Raw genomic sequence first — 20,781 nt, forward strand, 5'->3', positions numbered from 1 at the left:
AAAATTTGGTGAAACACTCGCGAAAAGAGTATTAACGTGCTATTCTCTTTTACCTAAAAACTCTATTGATTATTTTGATGAGCTTGCACATTCATTCATAATAGCACGTTCGGGAGCTCAAAAAGTTGACAAAAGGATGGAAGACATCTTTAAAGTAAAACAAGAAAATACAGAATTACTCGGGGAGTTTGTGGATAGCTTCCAACAGGAGAGGATGATGTTACCACGAGTAATTGACAACTGGGCAGCTGTCACACCTCCTTTTTCCGCGCCCGCGAGGGGTACAGGAGTTTTTCCAATTAAAGGACAATCGAAACGGGATTTATTTATTTATTTCAGAGTCGCCACTTGGGAGATTTAGGGTGTCCCAAGTCACCAATTTAATCCCGAATCGAGGAAAAGAATGACTATGTATTACAGTCCGTGAACCAGAAATCCGGATAAGGAGTTCTGTTAACCCGGGAGAAGGTGTTAGGCATTCCCGAGTTCCGTGGTTCTAGCACGGTCGCTAAATTGTCATATTTGGCTCATTTATCTGATTTTAAACAATTAAGAACTTATATGCAAATTTAACTTTTAAACTCGCTTTTATCATTATTTATTTTATACAAAATTGCAACGTCGTGAAAACGCATCTCGAACCACGCCACAACCAGTGCACACGTGATTTGTTGACGCATTTTGACTTCGTCAAGATCGTGATTTGGGTTACATAAATGTACACCCGTATTTAAGAAAATAACCTTATTAAATATGCGCCAAAATACTACGCGTTATGATACTATTAGGTAGGACTGTGAATTTTACTAAATCGCCCATCTCGGAATCTAGGTATTTTCTTATATTAAAATAAATAAATAAATAAATAAGATTGGAGGACTGCAATTTTTGTATTGTTTATATTTATTTATTTTTTAGCGAGATCCTCCCTTATTTTATGAATACCCTTTAATGACTACATCTTTATTATTACTAAGTTTGTCTATAATTATGAAGTCAATCTCTACATACTTAAAAAACATATTAATTACTAATTTAAAACAAATATTAATGGAAAGTAATATTACTAAAATTATAATTACAAACAACATGGAATTGTCAAAAAAAAATAAAAATAAAAAAACTAACTATCCCATAGTTGGATTAAAATTCATATTGTTAGTATGACTTAAGCTTATTGAAATTAATTATTTACAAATACTGAAAATTAAAAAAAAACTTGATTACTAAACCATATTTCTAAAAATTAAACAATTTAACCTTAACTAACCTTGTTTTAATTCACATCATGTCCTAATACTTGATTCACAAACTAATTCATGATTTAACTGAAATTAACTACATGGTTCCGATTAACTTAACGTTGACAAAAAAACCTTATGAATAAGGAACTTAGTCAATTTTTGCCAAACTGATTCAATAACGCCATTTTTATGTTATTTCTTCTATTTTGATTATTAAACAGTTTTAATTAGTAATCAGGCTTAAATATTTTCCTAATAATCCGGTTAAGGCGTTATTTAATATATCGCTATAACATGCCTAGTTATGCCAAATGACAGTGATTTATAGAATAATAATACATGAATAATCTAAATGCAATTAATAAAAAAAAACTAAATTAAAAATTTAAACTTCCATTCTTCACTTTCAGCTTACGAAAGGCCAAAATTACAGTTGTGTACCTGGTATTGCCAATATAAGAAGAAGAAAGTCAGCCACGCAGTACGTAACACAACAACAACAATAATAACCAGCAATCCAGTCAACACAAATCTCAGTGACAGATTTGAAAATCAAAATAAAATTCAGAAACACTGTCAACAAACAATGGACAGAAACCAAGGGAATTTTCAGATTTGAAAGGCTAATTAATGTTTAACCCTTAATTTCTAAACCCGTATATCAGAATATTTATCATGTGTGCACTACTCTCTCTTCTAATTTCCAAAATGTTTTTCTTTTTATTTTCTGAAGTCTTAGTATTTTTTTTCGGAATTTCCTCTCTATTAAGATTTTCTTCTGTATTCTCTTATTCTCTCTTTTTAATTCCCCTCGTTTTTCTCTGTTATTCTCTTCTCTCCCCTAATCTTGTTTCAAGACTTCCTATATATAATCTCAACCTTTTAATCAATTAAAATCAATCACTTTCCCCTACCAAACCCATTATCTTCTCACTCACCCCCATTACATTAAATAAATATATCACCCCACCCCATTATATTTTGTCCCTCATGCTTTCACTAAACAAATACAAGATTTCTCCCCACTAAATTTTATCTTGTCCCTCCTTTATATTAAACAACTATATCACAACCCACCCCATTACATTTTGTCCCCCATGCTTCACATAAAAATTACAAAAATGTACAATTCCTAAACTACCCCTCCGACCTTACTGAAATTACCAAACTACCCCTGAACGTACTGCAAATTACTAAACTACCCCCATCAGCTATAACAAATCAATTAATCATACTCAACCAAAATATAGCCAATATGACCAATTTCTACACAAATTCACACAACAAATCACATGAACATGATTTCTTCAACATTTCAACAACAAATCACATGAACACAAAATGAACAACAAAGAACAACTAAAATTTGATTGAACAATATTTTTAGCAACAAACAAACCTATTTTCAGATTCAACAATAATAACAACAAACAAGTATATTTAGATTTCTAAATTCAATAATATTGAACTTAAAATCAACTCTAACAACATTACAACCAACAATTCCTATATTAAACTTTAAACAAGATTATGAGACAAATTCAAGAAATAATCATAAATGATAAACAAGAAATCAAGTTATACAAATTTCGGATTCAAGATCAACCAAACAAAGTATGAACATGAATGAGTCTATTTTAAAAACGACGGATTCAAATGATTAAACCAACATACTTCCCTATTACAAATAAATTATTTTAGGCAAATAACAAAACAAACTTAAGAAGAAACAATTATGAATTTAAACTTCAACTTAACAATATTAACAATTTCTAAAAAAATACATAGAACACATGAAACAAATTAATTAAACTTCAATTTGTATCTAACCAACATTAAACTAACAACTTTTAACTAAACAATAAACAAGAACGATAAAACAAACATGAAACAAATTGAAAAATTAATTAATCAAAGTTCCATTTGAATCTGAAAATTTAATCAACAAAACATATGAACAAACTAGAAAATTATTTCAACGATGAACAAACAAAACAAAAATTGAATCATTTATCGATTTCGGATCCGAAAAATATCAAACAAAATATGGACAGAAACAAAACTTAGAACAACTAACCGTAAATGACCAACGACGAACTCGAACGAACTTTAAACAAATCCAACGAAACTTTGACATAAACAGACTTGAAGACGACGAAGCGACAACGAAACAATAGCAGCGAAGAGGACGATGAAGTGAAGCAACAAATAGCTGGAAGAAAAACACAGCAGCAGTGGCGACGCGGGCAGCAGTAGCAACGCTACTCAACTAGTGGCAGCGATGGAGACGACGAAGCTCGTTTGGATGAAGCTTTTGCTTAAGCAGTAGCAGCTGTGGTGAAGAAGGTTGCAGCGGACAACAATGGCGGAGCAGGCAGCAGCAGTTCGTCGAGGACTGGATGTAGCAGCTGGTACGCAGCAAGAAGGAGAAGCAACTGATCGCAGCAAGAAAGAGTAGATGATGCACGATGGATGAGCTCAAACTTGACGATGACGAAGCTCGATGGATGAGGGAAACTGTACAGGTGTTGGTACGTGTGTGTGTGAGTGTGACGGGTGAGGGGGAAGGGCTGGAGGGGGTGGTCGTTGGGGGTAGGGCAGCCATGGATGGAGCTTGAAGATGGTGAAGGAGAAGAGAGAAAGAGAGGGGGGGTGGCGGATGGGTTAGTAATTTTTAGGGTTTTCTTCTCTCTTTTTTTTGTTTTGTGTTGTTTGTAAGATAATAGGGGTGTTGGGTTATTGACTGGGTCGACCCAGTTCGAAATGGACTGGGTCGTTTGGGAAGATTGGGCCTGTGGCTTGAAATTGGAGAAGAGGCCCAATTCCGACTTTCTTTATATTTTCGCTCTCTTTTCTCCTTTTATTTCTCTAAAACTAAATTATAAAAATACTTAAAATATTATTAAGAACTAAATTAAGTTATAAAAGCGCAAATTAACTCCCAATAACAATTGACGCATAATTAAGTAATAATTAAGCATAAAATTGTATATTTGGACATTAAATGCTAAAAATGCAAACGATGCCTATTTTTGTAATTTTTATTTTTTGTAAAACAAACTTAGTTACTAATAATTGTATAATTAAATTCTACATGCGAAATGCGACATATTTTTGTATTTTTAATAATTTAACAAATAAACATGCACAGACAAACATACAAATAGTTACACAAAATATCACAAAATATCACAAAAATTGCACACCAAGAAAAATTATTTTATTTTTGAATTTTTTGGGAGTAATACTCATATATGGCAAAAATCACGTGCTTACAGCTGCCCCTCTTTGCCTGAAGACACGAAGGGTTTTCGTGCAAAGATAAAGCGAGCGATTTTTGCCCATCCGAGTACTCCGTGTGAAGCATTTTTTTGAAAAAGATTTGACCGAACCTTTGCTTCAAAGGTTTCCTACATATCCTGGGCTAAACAGGAATAAGGTCAATGTAGTTCGGGAAGTTTTGGTAGCTGGGACTACCGTGGGACTGCAATGTTACTGTTGTTGCATGCTATTACCACTGCTTACCGATCTCCTTGTTACACCGTGCTTAAAAGAAAACAAGAAGCTAGGTAGACTGCAATTTGTTCTTGTTGCCTTGCTTTCTTGTCTGCTTGCATTTTTTTCCCGGTGCTTTTCTTTTTTTTGACACATGCACTTGAGTTTGTGCTGGGACCTCTTGTTGCAACCTTCTGCTTCCCGGTGCCGGGGAATTTTATTGTTTTCTGCTGGGGATTCCTATTGTAACCCTCTGTTTTATTGTCCTCTGACTTGATCTTGAAATGTATGCCTCTGTTGTATGGGCGGGCTCCCAACTTCAATACTTGAAAATTAAAGACTGAAATGTATGCCTCTGTTATCTGGGCGGGCTCCCAACTTCAAGGCTTGAAATATAAAGATTGAAATGTATGCCTCTGTTATCTGGGCGGGCTCCCAACTTCAATGCTTGAAATGTAAAGACTGAAATGTATGCCTCTGTTATCTGGGCGGGCTCCCAACTTCAACAACAACTTTAAAACTAAACGCCATTCCTCTCTTCAGGCAGGCTCCTAACTTCAACAACAACTTCTAAAATAAAATGCCTTTCCTCTCTTCAGGCGGGCTCCTGACTTCAACCAATAAATTTCCATTCTGTTCTTCAGGGAGGGCTCCTGACTTCAACCAACAAATTGCCATTCTGTTCTTCAGGGGGGCTCCTGACTTCAATCAATAAATCGCCATTCTATTCTTCAGGGGGGCTCCTGACTTCAACCAATACATCGCCATTCTGTTCTTCAGGGGGCTCCTGACTTCAACCAATAAACCGCCATTCTATTCTTCAGGAGGGCTCCTGACTTCAACAACTTTTCAAAAATGTCATTCCTTTCTTTGGATGGCGAGATTTCAACAACCCCTTTTTTTAAAAACGCCTTTCCTTTCTTCAGGCGGGCTACTGACTACCACCAATAAATCGCCATTCTATTCTTCAGGGGGGCTCCTGACTTCCACCAATAAATCGCCATTCTATTCTTCAGGGGGGCTCCTGACTTCAACAACAACTTTAAAAATGCCATTCCTTTCTTTAGGTTGGCTCCTGACTTCAACCAATAAATCGTCATTCTGTTCTTCAGGGGGGCTCCTGACTTCAACCAATCAATCGCCATTCTGTTCTTCAGGGGGGCTCCTGACTTCAACCAATACATCGCCATTCTGTTCTTCATGGGGGGCTCCTGACTTCAACCAATAAATCGCCATTCTATTCTTCAGGGGGGATCCTGACTTCAACAACAACTTTAAAAATGTCATTCCTTTCTTTAGGTTGGCGAGATTTCAACAACTTTTTTTTTCAAATTCAAACTTTTTCTTTTTTTTTTTCAAATTATCCTAGGAGAAAATTCATCAGACTAGATTTTGATCCTAGGAGAAGATTCATCCGACTAAGATTTTATTATATTATTTTGGGAGAAAGATTCCATCGAACCAAGATTTTGACTCTAGGAGATAAATTGTCAAACTAGGTCCATTTTGTTGTGATCTTAGGAGAAAGATTCATCGGACTAAGATTTGATATCTTAGGAGAAAATTTCATCGGACTAAGATTTGGTATCTTAGGAGAAAATTTCATCGGACTAAGATTTGATATCTTATCTTGGGAGAAAAATTTCATCGGACCAATATTGTGACTCTAGGAGATAAATCGTCAAACTAGGTCCATTTTGTTGTGATCTTAGGAGAAAGATTCATCGGACTAAGATTTGTTATCTTAGGAGAAAATTTCATCGGACTAAGATTTCTATCTTAGGAGAAAGATTCATCGGACTAAGATTTGATATCTTAGGAGAAAAATTCATCGGACTAAGATTTGATATCTTATCTTGGGAGAAAAATTTCATCGGACCAAGATTGTATCGGGAAAGAAATTCATCAGATTAGGACTTTTATCCTAGGAGGAAAATATAAAGATAAATGATTTGAGAAACTTACCTTCGTAATTTCTTCTTTTCTTTTCTCCTTCCTTCGCGCTGCTTTGTTCTTGCTTGCTGGGGATAATACCACTGTGGGAGTCTCCTTTCTTCCCCTCCTTCAGATTTTTTTTTTATTATTCTTTTTTTTAACACTGCTGAGATAAAAGTGTTATCTTTTTGGGATAACGTTGTTAAGGATAACGCTGCTGGGGAATTTTATCCCTTCAAATCGATGCTTCATTCTCCTGGAAGCTGCCAGGGATGATAATGGCTTTTGCTTTTTCTATACACCAATTTCATCTCTTTGGTTCTGTCTGCTGTGGATCAACTTCCTCCATTGGAAACTTATTATGTTGGGGGCAACCCTGGTTCAAAGACCACTTCCTTGGTGCTATCTTTATTCTTCCCCAAATGGGTACCTGATTTTCCAGAAAATTTTCTACCCCAGTTTAACAATTTTTCTTGTGGCATGCATTTCCGACATCAATGCCATTTCCTTTACCTGTTTTAAATCAAACAAAATTTGTTAGCTTAAAGCGTGGTAGTTGGTTGTGATACTCCACTGGGATGGCTTTTCCCTTTCTCCTTCCTTGCTCTGCGTTCCACAAGGGATGATATTATTTGCTGGGGATAATCCTTTTCTGCTGGGGATATCCCTCTTCTTTCGTGGCATGGCTCGAAGACTTGCATTTTCCCGACCTTTTAGTCTCGCATGAATTTCCCAAATCATGCTTATTGCTCTCCTTGTTTGTCAACGGGCCTTGGCCTTGAGGTTTTAATAACCTCTGATTTTGGCAAGGATATCCCTCTTGACACTCGTTGATCTTTTTGTCAATTCCCTTTTGCTGGGGATATCTTTTTTGACACTGGCCTCGCGCTTGTTCCTTGCTGACTATACCATTTGTATGTACTAGTCAGATCTTATCTTGGAAAGCTGATGGCCTATTTTGAAGTCATTTCCCACTGGTTCTGACCAAACAGACTCTACTGGGGAAACTTCTATGGAAGGAAAAGATAAAAGGAAACAGAATAAAAGACATCGGAAAAAGATGACTCTTTAACAAAAGAAACTATAAAGAAAAACCTATCAAACGCATATACCGACTCTAATGGTCATGACATGCACCTGTGGCCTATCCTCTGCCGTCAATCGTCTTTCAAGACCTTCAATTAGCAATTCCCCATCTGATTCCCAATCTTATTCGACTTGTAGTGCCCGAAGGGTTTTCACTATCAAGCCTCTCTCATTTTGGTTTTTCTCTCAGCTTTCATCGCCTTATGGTGTCTGTGAAGATTTTCACCGATAAGACTCTCTCATTTGTATCACTTTCCAGCTCGGGATTTGGAGTGTTGTCGGTATGACTCTCTCTGCTGGAGATTAGAGTCCTTTCTGTTGTGGAACAGAGTGTTATGTTCACCGGTAAGACTCTCATTTGTCTGACTTGGCATCTTTTGCAGACTGGTCGAAAGGTCTTTCTTTAGACCGTAATGTGGGTTTTTGGACAGACTTGAAAGAAAGGGTATTAAAGGTTCAAAAAACAAATCAATTTGAGGTTCAAAATTACAACCTTCAGAACCAATTTTGCTTACCACAAGCGCAACCCTTGCCCCAGTTTCTTGCTTGGGGATTATTTATTTATAATTAATTAATTAATTTTTTTTCTTTTTATTACACCATGCACACCATGCACACTATGCACACTATGCACACTGTGCACCCTATTGTAAGCACGTGATTTTTGCCCTATATGAGAATTACTCCCAAAAAATTCAAAAATAAAATGATTTTTTTTTGGTGTACAATTTTGTGATATTTTGAAGAATTATTTGTATTTGTCTGTGCGTGTTTATTCGCTAAATTAATAAAAAATACAAAAATATGTCGCATTTTGCATGTAGGATTTAATTCTACAATTGTTAGTAATTAAAATTGTTTTACAAAAATTAAAAATTACAAAAATAGGCATCGTTTGCATTTTTAGCATTTAATGTCCAAATATACAATTTTATGCTTAATTAATACTTAATTGTGCGTTAATTGTTATTGGGAGTTAATTTGCGCCTTTATAACTTAATTTAGTTCTTAATAATAGTTTAAGTATTTTTATAATTTAGTTTTAGAAAAATAAAAGAAGAAAAGAGAGCGAAAATATAAAGAAAGTCGGAATTGGGCCTCTTCTTCAATTTCAAGCTATAGGCCCAAAAAATGGCCCAATCTTCCCTACGACCCAGTCCATTTCGAACTGGGTCGACCCAGTCCATTAACCCAACACCCCTTCTTCATTTTTGTCCAACACAAAACAAAACCAAAAAAAAATAAAAAATAAAAAATAAAAAGTGAATTATCACTATTAATAGTTTTATTTTTTGTTTTTATATATATATAAAAAAAATCCGAAAATATTTTATTTTATTTATTATTTTTAATATATATATATATATATATATATATATATAGTAATTTCGGAAATGATTTTAAAAAAATAAAAAATAAAAAAATAAAAAAAAGTAAAAGAATGTAGAAAATTTTAAAAAAAAGTAAAAAGTTTTAAAAAATTTAAAAGTAAAAGAAGGTTGGAATTAAAAAATAAATATAAAGATATCTGAAAATTTAAAAAATTTAAAGTAATTGAAAGTAGCATTTTTAAAAGAAAAAGAAAAGATAGTGGTTTATTTTTTAAAGAAAAGTTAAATAAAGTGAGATTCTCTTTTAAAAAAATAAAAAGTGGGATTTTAAATAAGATAAAGTAATTAAAGTTGGAATTTTAAAAATAAAAGTAAATAAATATGGGATTTCTTTTTCTAAAAAAATAAAAGCAATTTGTAAGTGGGATTTCTTTTAATTAAAAAAATAATAAAATAATAAAAAACAAATCTGAAAATTTCGAAAATTTTGCTATAAATAGAAGAGAAAATTTAGGAAGAAGGGTGGAAAAAAAGAGAGGAAAAACTAGATAGAGAGAAGAAAAAAAGAGGGGGCGGAGTGAGAAGTATACACCCGATATACATTCTGTATACACTGAATATACAGGGGCATAATTCATTTTGGAGAGTTTTGAAGTTGAAAAAAAATAGTTACTGCTTCATTGCCTCTCTTAAGATCTGAAATAGTCAGAACCTTCCTGCCTTTTACTTCTTCACTATACTTGGAGTCGTTTATAGTCTCCTGGGTTTTCTGCTATTCCTACTGTACTGGTTTGCGATGTTGCTGAATCTGTTGTTGCTGTGTTATTACTGCTGCTGACTTCTCCTTCTTTTGTTCTTGTACTGCTGTTTCCAGGTACACATTTGTACAATCTCGGCTTGAAGCAAAAAATGAAATATTAATCAGGCTTTGTTCCTGTTGAATTCCTCCTGTTTAGATTTGTGGTTGAATATAATTTTTCTTTCTTCGTATAAAGATGTAGTTGAATGATTAATGAATAATGAGGTTGCATATGTATACTTTCTTCATCTAATAATGTTAGTTTAAATTACGGAGAATAATTAATCTGTTTTGATATTATGGTCAATCTCATGTTCTAGTATTATTGAATAACAGAATATAAAATGAAAGCAGTTTTTCTTTGTACAAACTCGATCGCAATTTTCCATTCGCATTAGCCGTAAACTAATAACTAATAAGTTACGTTTTTCAGCATGTAAATAATTAAGAGATTTTCTTTTAGTTTAGAGACGAACTTAATAGAAAATATAGTCATTGTAGGTTTATCCTGTAAAAATAAAAATGAGACGAGCCTCGCCAAATAAAACGTATAGATTGCGGGGCCCTCACAAAATGTATGGTTTAATTAGAATTCGGAAGGACCGTTTAGCGAATTTCACGGTCTTCCCCAAAATAATAACGCGATAGTCTCTTTAGGCGCGTGTTTAATATTTTACTTTCTTAAGCCTGGGTGTGCATTTCATGTGACCCGAATCCAAATCCCAAAACATCAAATAAAACGTGTTCCGGATTGTGGGTGCATTTCATGTAACGCAGTCCAAAGACGTGTTTTAAGCGATGTTCATATTTCTTTTAAAAACAATAATAATAAAGCGGTTAAAAGATAAAATTTGCACATAAGTTCATATTTGTATAAAATCAGACAATCAAGCCGAATATAACAGTTGAGCGACCGTGCTAGAACCACGGAACTCGGGAATGCCTAACACCTTCTCCCGGGTTAACAAAATTCCTTATCCGGATTTCTGGTACGCAGACTGTAATATGGAGTCATTCTTTTCCTCGATTCGGGATTAAAATTGGTGACTTGGGACACCCTAAATCTCCCAAGTGGCGACTCTGAAATAAATAAACCAATCCCGTCTCGATTGTCCTTTAATTGGAAAAACTCCCACGCACCCTCGCGGGTGCGGAAAAAGGAGGTGTGACAGCTCTGGCGACTCTGCTGGGGATAAAACCCAGAACCACTGGTTCAGGGTTCAAGAATTCGAGCTTAAAATAATTGTTATAGTTGGCTTTATTTATTATCTGATTTTTTTTACATGATATATGCCCAATGTGCTAAATGACACTTTTACCGCTTTAATATTATTTGAATTATGAATATATACAACTGCTACGAAACCCCCTTCTTTCTGAGTCTTCTAAATTTATGGTGCACACGTGCGCGTGGCCCACCTTTCTGTTAAAGTCATACCAAATAAGACGAAGTTGGGACAAGTAACTAGGCCGGGTAGACTTTCGTGCTCCCGGTACGTTGCCCCCGCTTCGGCTCAAACTGTCCGTTTGGGTAAGCCAGGGCTAGATCAATATGCCTCAGGTTTTTTCACTTAGAATAACTCAGCTTCATGCCGAATCCCTAGTAGGAGCGATTGTTTGCATCACGTGCATTTGACTTTGGAGACTCAACACAGGGGTTGGGTCTGTCTAGGACAGGTGTACCAAAAAAATGACCATCCTGATGCATCTTACTTGCTGCTACTTGCGCATTTATTTGATCCGGATTTGTGTGTTGACTGACTTTTGAATATCATGAATAATATTTTAAAATTGAAAAAAAGAAAATAGCGGTTAGGGAATTGACTGTTTATTTTTGGAAAAAAAAACCAATGCCCAAATAACTGTCAAAACTCTGCCGAAATTTTGAGAAAATGAAAAAAAAATGTTTTATTAGTTTGTTTTATTAAAAGCAAAAGAAAAATAGAAAATGAAAAAAAAGAGTCTTATTTTTAAAAATGGTTTTTTTTATTTTATTTGCTTATGAAAATGCAAAAAAAAATAAAAAAATAAAAAAAAAAGGTCTTTCATTATTTGTCGCAAATATATATATATAAATCCGAAAAGTTTTTTTTATTTCCAAAAGATATATATATCTTTATTTGTTGCAAAGAGTATTTGTCTTGCCAAGAAAATTCAAAATAAAATTCCAAAAAAATATGTCTTGCAAAAAATAATATAAATATCTTTATTTTCCATTGTTGATAAAACAAAAATAATAAAAATGTTTTCTTTTAGGAAAAAAAAATCCGAAAATATTTTGATTCCTCTTTCAAAATTGAAAAGAAAATTCAAAATTCAAAAATATTTTTTAGAAGCATTTCTTTTATCAAAAGTAAAATTCCAAAAATATTTTTTTTCTTTAGAATAAAAAAAAAGACAAATGGAATTCGAAAAAAAAACTTCCTTTTACTTTTGAAATTTTCAAAGTTCAAATCAAAAGAAAAGGAATTTTTACGAGTTTTTCTTTCAAAAAGAAATCAATCAAAAAAAAAATATTTATACTTCCTTTGAGCAGTTCTTTCACAGTTCCAATAAAAAAAAATATTAGTTCATTTACTTATTCACGAGGCCCGAACTACGCGGGTTTGATTCTCACCGGATGTGAGATACGTAGGCAACCCTCATCGGGTCCAACCCCACCTTTTTGCTAAAATAGCCAAAAACCAATAAATAAATAAAAACGTGTCAAAATTTTAATTTTGTCATAAATAAGTCGGGTGGTGTCCAACCCCCCCTTTTTGCTAAAAATAGCAACAAAAAAATATATGACAAATTTTAAAGAGTCATAAATAAGTCAGGGTGGTGCTGTTTTTGTCAAAAATAGCCGAATGTTCTCGAAAGGGACGCCGGAAGGCTGACTTCGCATAAACAGCCATTTTTGGGGTCATGGGTAGGATTTTGGTCCAGTCGACCCACACGGCCTTAAAAATCTTCGTCCTCGAGGCGCTGAAGGGCCATGTTTGCAACACACGATTTTATTGTAATTTGAAAAAAACAAAACAAAGAGTCAGCGGTCAGGTGAATACCGTTTGGATTTTTGGTCAAAATAAGTCGAGCCAGCTTCGACCGCGTCTTAAACCGTTCTTGCCGAAATAGCCTTAGAGTATCTTTCAGTTGTCGAAAGGCTATTTTCGTAAAAGAATGAGCAAGTTTGTAAAGTGTCATAAAATAATCCTCTCCGACCTCAAAATTCGGAAGGGCCACATTTGCAAAAATAATCGTTCGGTTGCATTTGTCAAACGGAGAAAGGAAGCTTGCCGTTTGTTTTGGAGTTTGTAAAACTTTTGATTATAATATGTGGGTCGTTTGATTTTCAAGTTTGTAGGTCATTTTTAAACCTTTGAAACTCAATATGAAAATTGAAAAAATGATTAGTATTGCTTATCTTTTATTGGTCCGAACTACGCAAGGTCTGATTCATGCGGGGTCATGATACGTAGGCAATCTCCATAAGATTCGACCACAAAAAAAAAATGAAAAAAAAAATCGAAAAAAAAAGAAAAAATGAAATGAAAAAAAAAATCGAAAAAAAAAGAAAGAAAGAAAATGAAAAAAAGATGTTATTAATTATGGGGACCGACGGAGTCCATTCTAACCTGTTTTGAATCGCAAAGAAAGAAGGTGGTTGGTTTGTGGTAAGCCGGAAATACAAGACCCAGAAGCACACTTTGCGGGGATCAGGCCAGATAGTAGAAGCACTCGAATCCTATTGGGACTTGTTGACTAAGGTTGACGATATCGAAGTTGGAAATGGTCTAGACAATACTGATGCAAAGCTCAGTGGCTAAAGATGCCAATTTTGATAAAGTGGGAGGTCGCTCCGTTCCTTGGTTAGCAAAAGAGAAGCGGGTGGTGTCTTATTTTGTTGTCATTTCTGTTGTTCGGATTATTAGGATTGTAATCCGAATATTGTCTTGTGTCAAACCTTCTTATCTTTCCAGTTTGTCATATCAATTTGTTTAAGTTTTGTCAAGGTTGTGTTAAGATTTTATTCTGGTTGTTTTGTTTGTTTTATTATTCAAACCATTTCACCGGTAGTCTAATACAAAAGCCGGTCTTTTATTGTTTCCAGTCATCTTTTGTTTAGTCCTTTTATCATTTTGTTCAGCGCCGATTCCAGTGACATGACATGCGCACACAGTTTGGGCCTAGTCTTAAAAGTTAATCATAAAACCCTGGGAAGGTGATCAAAGCATTTAAAGGAAATAAGAACGGTTTGAGATTATTTGGAGCCCGAGTCATGTGGAACTGGGGCAAGTTAAACACAAAGAAAACCGTTAAAGAAAGATTCGCCTAAATTGGCATGAGGGTCGTTCATAATAATGAGAATGAGAGTGTCGCCCAACGGTGCTTTAGAAGTGACAAATGAACAAACAGATGTTGAATATAATTGTCAAGTCCAGCACCATCGGAAGAGACTATAAATCTATTGTTCAATTGTGTTGTTTGCACTTGGCATGTTTTGAAGACTGGAATGACGAAGGCATTTTATTCTGCTACCTAAACACTTTATCCTTCGTTACCCCTTTTGAGCCTTATTTATTTTCTTTCATACCCCTCGTTCGGAATCAATAGCAACGACTAGGAAATACGAGCCTGGAAGGTAAAGAAAAATCAAAAAAAAAAAAAAAATGAAAAAAAACAAAAACAAAAGAAAGTCAAATGAAAAAAGAGGAATTGGGAACTACGTTTGACCTGATTCCTCAAAGAGGATACGTAGGCGCTTCACGGCTCGGTCATAGTTTTGAAAAAAATGAAAAAAAAAACCAATCAATTAAAATATCCCCAAGCAAGAAACTGGGGCAAATGTTGCATTTGTTGTAAATAAATCTAATTCCGAAGGTTGTAACTAATAACCCAAAAATTAATGCATTTTTGAGCCTTTAATACCTTTTTTTTTCTAGCCCTATCCAAAACCCACATTACGGTCCAAAGAAAGACCTTCTGATCAGTCTTCAAAAGATTTCAAGTCAGACAAATGAGAGTCTCACCGGTGAGCATAACATTTTGTTCCACAATAGAAAGGACTCTAATCTCCAACAGAAAGAGTCATACCGGCAACACTCCAAAATCCCAGCTGAAAAGTGATACAAATGAGAGAGTCTTATCGGTGAAAACCTTCACATGCACCATAAGGTGATGAAAGTTGAGAGAAAAACCCAAAATGAGAGAGGCTTGATAGTGAAAACCCTTCGGGCACTACAAGTCGAATAAGATTAAGAATCAGATGGGGAATTGCCAATTGAAGATCTTGAAAGATGATTGACGAAGGATAGGCCACATAGGCATGTCATGACCATTAGAGTCGGTGTCTGCGTTTGATAGGGTTTTATTTATAGTTTCTTTTGTTAAAGAGTCATCTTTTTCCGTTGTCTTTTATTCTGTTCCCTTTTATCTTTTCCTTTCATAGAAAAATTCCCCAGTAGAGTCTGTTTGGTCAGAACCAGTGGGAAATGATTTCAAAATAGGCCATCAGCTTTCCAAGATAAGATCTGACTAATACATCCAAGTGATATAGTCAGGAAGGAACAAGCGCGAGGCCAGTGTCAAGAAAGATATCTCCAGCAAAAGAATTGACGAGTGTCAAGAGGGATATCCTTGCCGAAATCAAAGGTTATTAAACCTCAAGACCAGAGCCCATGGACAAAACAAGAAAAACAATAAGCATGATTTGGGAAATTCATGCGAGACTAAAAGGTCGGGAAAATGCAAATTTCCGAGCCATGCCACGAAAGAAGAGGGATATCCCCAGCAGAAAAGGATTATCCCCAGCAAATAATATCATCCCCAACAAGTTGTGGAACGCAGAGCAAGGAAGAGAAAAGGGAAAACCATCCCAGTGGGAGTATCACAACCAACCACCGCGTTTTAAACTAACAAATTTTGTTTAAATTGAAACAGGTAAAGGAAGTGGCATTGATGACAGAAATGCAGGCCATAAGGGAGACTGTCAAACTGGGGCAGAAAATTTTCCTTTCATTTGGAAAATTTTCTGGAAGTCAGATAACCATTCAGGGTAAAATGAATATAGCACCAGTCTCAAGGGAAGTGGTCTTTGAACCAGTTTTATCCCCAGCATAACAAGTTTTAATAAAAGAAGTTGTTCCCCAGCAGACAGAACAAAGGGATGACATTTGTGCTCATAAGAGCAAAAACCATTATCATCCCCAGCAGCTTCCAGAAGAATGATGCATCAATTTGAAGGGATAAAATTCCCCAGCAGCATTATCCTCAACAACGTTATCCCAAGAAGATAACACTTTTATCCCCAGCAGTGTTGAGAGAAAATAAATTCTGAAAAAAAAAAAAATTTGAAGGAGGGGAAGAAAGGAGACTCCCACAGTGGTATTATCCCCAGCAAGCAAGAACAAAGCAGAGCGGAGGATAAAAAATTGAAGAAGAAGTCAGGCGTCCACCTGGAGAATGAGGATGAAAAATTGAAGAAGAAATCAGGCGTCCACCTGGAGAACAAGGAAGAGAAATGGAAGTATTAGTAGTCAGGCGTCCACCTGGAGAACAAGGAAGAACAGTTGAAGTATCAGCAATCAGGCATCCACCTAGAGAACAAGGAAGAACAGTTGAAATATCAGAAGTCAGGCGTCCACCTGGAGAACAAGGAAAAGCACCAAAACTGGGGCAGAAGATTTTCTGCCATTGTCGAAAAATTTCTCGGAAGAACGAGGAAATCAATTCAAGTTTTAAGAGATAGCAAGACAACACGATTCGAAGAAAAACAGTCGGAGGTAAGACAATTCCAAGATTTTGAAAATGGGATCATCCGCCCTCGAATAGGATATTTTGGGTTCATCCGCCCTCGAATAGGATATTTTGGGTTCATCCGCCCTCGAATAGGATATTTTGGGTTCATCCGCCCTCGAATAGGATATTTTGGGTTCATCCGCCCTCGAATAGGATATTTTGGGTTCATCCGCCCTCGAATAGGATATTTTGGGTTCATCCGCCCTCGAATAGGATATTTTGGGTTCATCCGCCCTCGAATAGGATATTTTGGGTTCATCCGCCCTCGAATAGGATATTTGGGTTCATCCGCCCTCGAATAGGATATTTGGGTTCATCCGCCCTCGAATAGGATATTTTGGGTTCATCCGCCCTCGAACAGGATATTTTGGGTTCATCCGCCCTCGAACAGGATATTTGGGTTCATCCGCCCTCGAACAGGATATTTTGGGTTCATCCGCCCTCGAATAGGATATATGGGTTCATCCGCCCTCGAATAGGATATTTTGGGTTCATCCGCCCTCGAATAGGATATTTTGGGTTCATCCGCCCTCGAATAGGATATTTTGGGTTCATCCGCCCTCGAATAGGATATTTTGGGTTCATCCGCCCTCGAATAGGATATTCTGGGTTCATCCGCCCTCGAATAGGATATTTTGGGTTCATCCGCCCTCGAATAGGATATTTTGGGTTCATCCGCCCTCGAATAGGATATTTTGGGTTCATCCGCCCTCGAATAGGATATTTTGGGTTCATCCGCCCTCGAATAGGATATTTTGGGTTCATCCGCCCTCGAATAGAATATTTTGGGTTCATCCGCCCTCGAATAGGATATTTTGGGTTCATCCGCCCTCGAATAGGATATTCTGGGTTCATCCGCCCTCGAATAGGATATTCTGGGTTCATCCGCCCTCGAATAGGATATTCTGGGTTCATCCGCCCTCGAATAGGATATTCTGGGTTCATCCGCCCTCGAATAGGATATTTTGGGTTCATCCGCCCTCGAATAGGATATTTTGGGTTCATCCGCCCTCGAATAGGATATTTTGGGTTCATCCGCCCTCGAATAGGATATTTGGGTTCATCCGCCCTCGAATAGGATATTTTGGGTTCATCCGCCCTCGAATAGGATATTTTGGGTTCATCCGCCCTCGAATAGGATATTTTGGGTTCATCCGCCCTCGAATAGGATATTTTGGGTTCATCCGCCATCGAATAGGATATTTGGGTTCATCCGCCCTCGAATAGGATATTTGGGTTCATCCGCCCTCGAATAGGATATTTGGGTTCATCCGCCCTCGAATAGGATATTTTGGGTTCATCCGCCCTCGAATAGGATATTTTGGGTTCATCCGCCCTCGAATAGGATATTTTGGGTTCATCCGCCCTCGAATAGGATATTTGGGTTCATCCGCCCTCGAATAGGATATTTGGGTTCATCCGCCCTCGAATAGGATATTTGGGTTCATCCGCCCTCGAATAGGATATTTGGGTTCATCCGCCCTCGAATAGGATATTTGGGTTCATCCGCCCTCGAATAGGATATTTGGGTTCATCCGCCCTCGAACAGGATATTTTGGGTTCATCCGCCCTCGAACAGGATATTTTGGGTTCATCCGCCCTCGAATAGGATATTTTGGGTTCATCCGCCCTCAAATAGGATATATGGGTTCATCCGCCCTCGAATAGGATATTTTGGGTTCATCCGCCCTCGAATAGGATATTTTGGGTTCATCCGCCCTCGAATAGGATATTTTGGGTTCATCCGCCCTCGAATAGGATATTTTGGGTTCATCCGCCCTCGAATAGGATATTTGGGTTCATCCGCCCTCGAATAGGATATTTCGGGTTCATCCGCCCTCGAATAGGATTTTATTTTTTAAAGTTGTTGAAATCAGGAGCCCCCTGAAGAACAGAATGGCGATGTATTGGTTGAAGAGAGGAATGACATTCATTTTTAAAGTTGTTGTTGAAGTTGGGAGCCCGCCCATAGAACAGAGGCATACATTTCAGTCTTTAATTTTCAAGCATTGAACTTGGGAGCCCGCCCAGATAACAGAGGCATACATTTCAAGTCTTTAATTTTCAAGTATTAAAATTGGGAGCCCGCCCAGATAACAGAGGCATACATTTCAAAATCAAGTCAGAGGACAATAAAACAGAGGGTTACAATAGGAATCCCCAGCAGGAAACAATAAAATTCCCCGGCACCGGGAAACAGAAGGTTGCAACAAGAGGTCACAGTACAAACTCAAGTACATGTGTCAAAAGAAGAAAAGCACCGAAAGAAATGCAAGCAGACAAGGAAGCAAGGCAACAAAAACAAATTGTACTCTAGCCTAGCTTCTTGTTTTTTTAAGCACGGTGTAACAAGGAGATCGGTAAGCAGTAGTAATAGCATGCAACAACAGTAACATTGCAGTCCAACGGTAGTCCCAGCTACCAAAATTTCTCGAACTACATTGACCTGATTCCTGTTTAGCCCAGGATATGTAGAAAACCTTTGAAGCAAAGGTTCGGTCAAATCTTTTTCAAAAAAATGCTTCAACGGAGTACTCGGATGGGCAAAAATCGCTCGCTTTATCTTTGCACGAAAACCCTTCGTGTCTCCGGGCAAAGAGGGGCAGCTGTAAGCACGTGATTTTTGCCCTATATGAGAATTACTCCCAAAAAATTCAAAAATAAAATGATTTTTTTTTGGTGTACAATTTTGTGATATTTTGAAGAATTATTTGTATTTGTCTGTGCGTGTTTATTCGCTAAATTAATAAAAAATACAAAAATATGTCGCATTTTGCATGTAGGATTTAATTCTACAATTGTTAGTAATTAAAATTGTTTTACAAAAATTAAAAATTACAAAAATAGGCATCGTTTGCATTTTTAGCATTTAATGTCCAAATATACAATTTTATGCTTAATTAATACTTAATTGTGCGTTAATTGTTATTGGGAGTTAATTTGCGCCTTTATAACTTAATTTAGTTCTTAATAATAGTTTAAGTATTTTTATAATTTAGTTTTAGAAAAATAAAAGAAGAAAAGAGAGCGAAAATATAAAGAAAGTCGGAATTGGGCCTCTTCTTCAATTTCAAGCTATAGGCCCAAAAAATGGCCCAATCTTCCCTACGACCCAGTCCATTTCGAACTGGGTCGACCCAGTCCATTAACCCAACACCCCTTCTTCATTTTTGTCCAACACAAAACAAAACCAAAAAAAAATAAAAAATAAAAAATAAAAAGTGAATTATCACTATTAATAGTTTTATTTTTTGTTTTTTTATATATATAAAAAAAATCCGAAAATATTTTATTTTATTTATTATTTATATATATATATATATATATATATATATATAGTAATTTCGGAAATGATTTTAAAAAAATAAAAAATAAAAAAATAAAAAAAAGTAAAAGAATGTAGAAAATTTTAAAAAAAAAGTAAAAAGTTTTAAAAAATTTAAAAGTAAAAGAAGGTTGGAATTAAAAAATAAATATAAAGATATCTGAAAATTTAAAAAATTTAAAGTAATTGAAAGTAGCATTTTTAAAAGAAAAAGAAAAGATAGTGGTTTATTTTTTAAAGAAAAGTTAAATAAAGTGAGATTCTCTTTTAAAAAAATAAAAAGTGGGATTTTAAATAAGATAAAGTAATTAAAGTTGGAATTTTAAAAATAAAAGTAAATAAATATGGGATTTCTTTTTCTAAAAAAATAAAAGCAATTTGTAAGTGGGATTTCTTTTAATTAAAAAAATAATAAAATAATAAAAAACAAATCTGAAAATTTCGAAAATTTTGCTATAAATAGAAGAGAAAATTTAGGAAGAAGGGTGGAAAAAAAGAGAGGAAAAACTAGATAGAGAGAAGAAAAAAAGAGGGGCGGAGTGAGAAGTATACACCCGATATACATTCTGTATACACTGAATATACAGGGGCATAATTCATTTTGGAGAGTTTTGAAGTTGAAAAAAAATAGTTACTGCTTCATTGCCTCTCTTAAGATCTGAAATAGTCAGAACCTTCCTGCCTTTTACTTCTTCACTATACTTGGAGTCGTTTATAGTCTCCTGGGTTTTCTGCTATTCCTACTGTACTGGTTTGCGATGTTGCTGAATCTGTTGTTGCTGTGTT

This window comes from Nicotiana tabacum, chromosome 10, assembly GCF_000715075.1.
Source record: "Nicotiana tabacum cultivar K326 chromosome 10, ASM71507v2, whole genome shotgun sequence".
NCBI lineage: Eukaryota > Viridiplantae > Streptophyta > Magnoliopsida > Solanales > Solanaceae > Nicotiana > Nicotiana tabacum.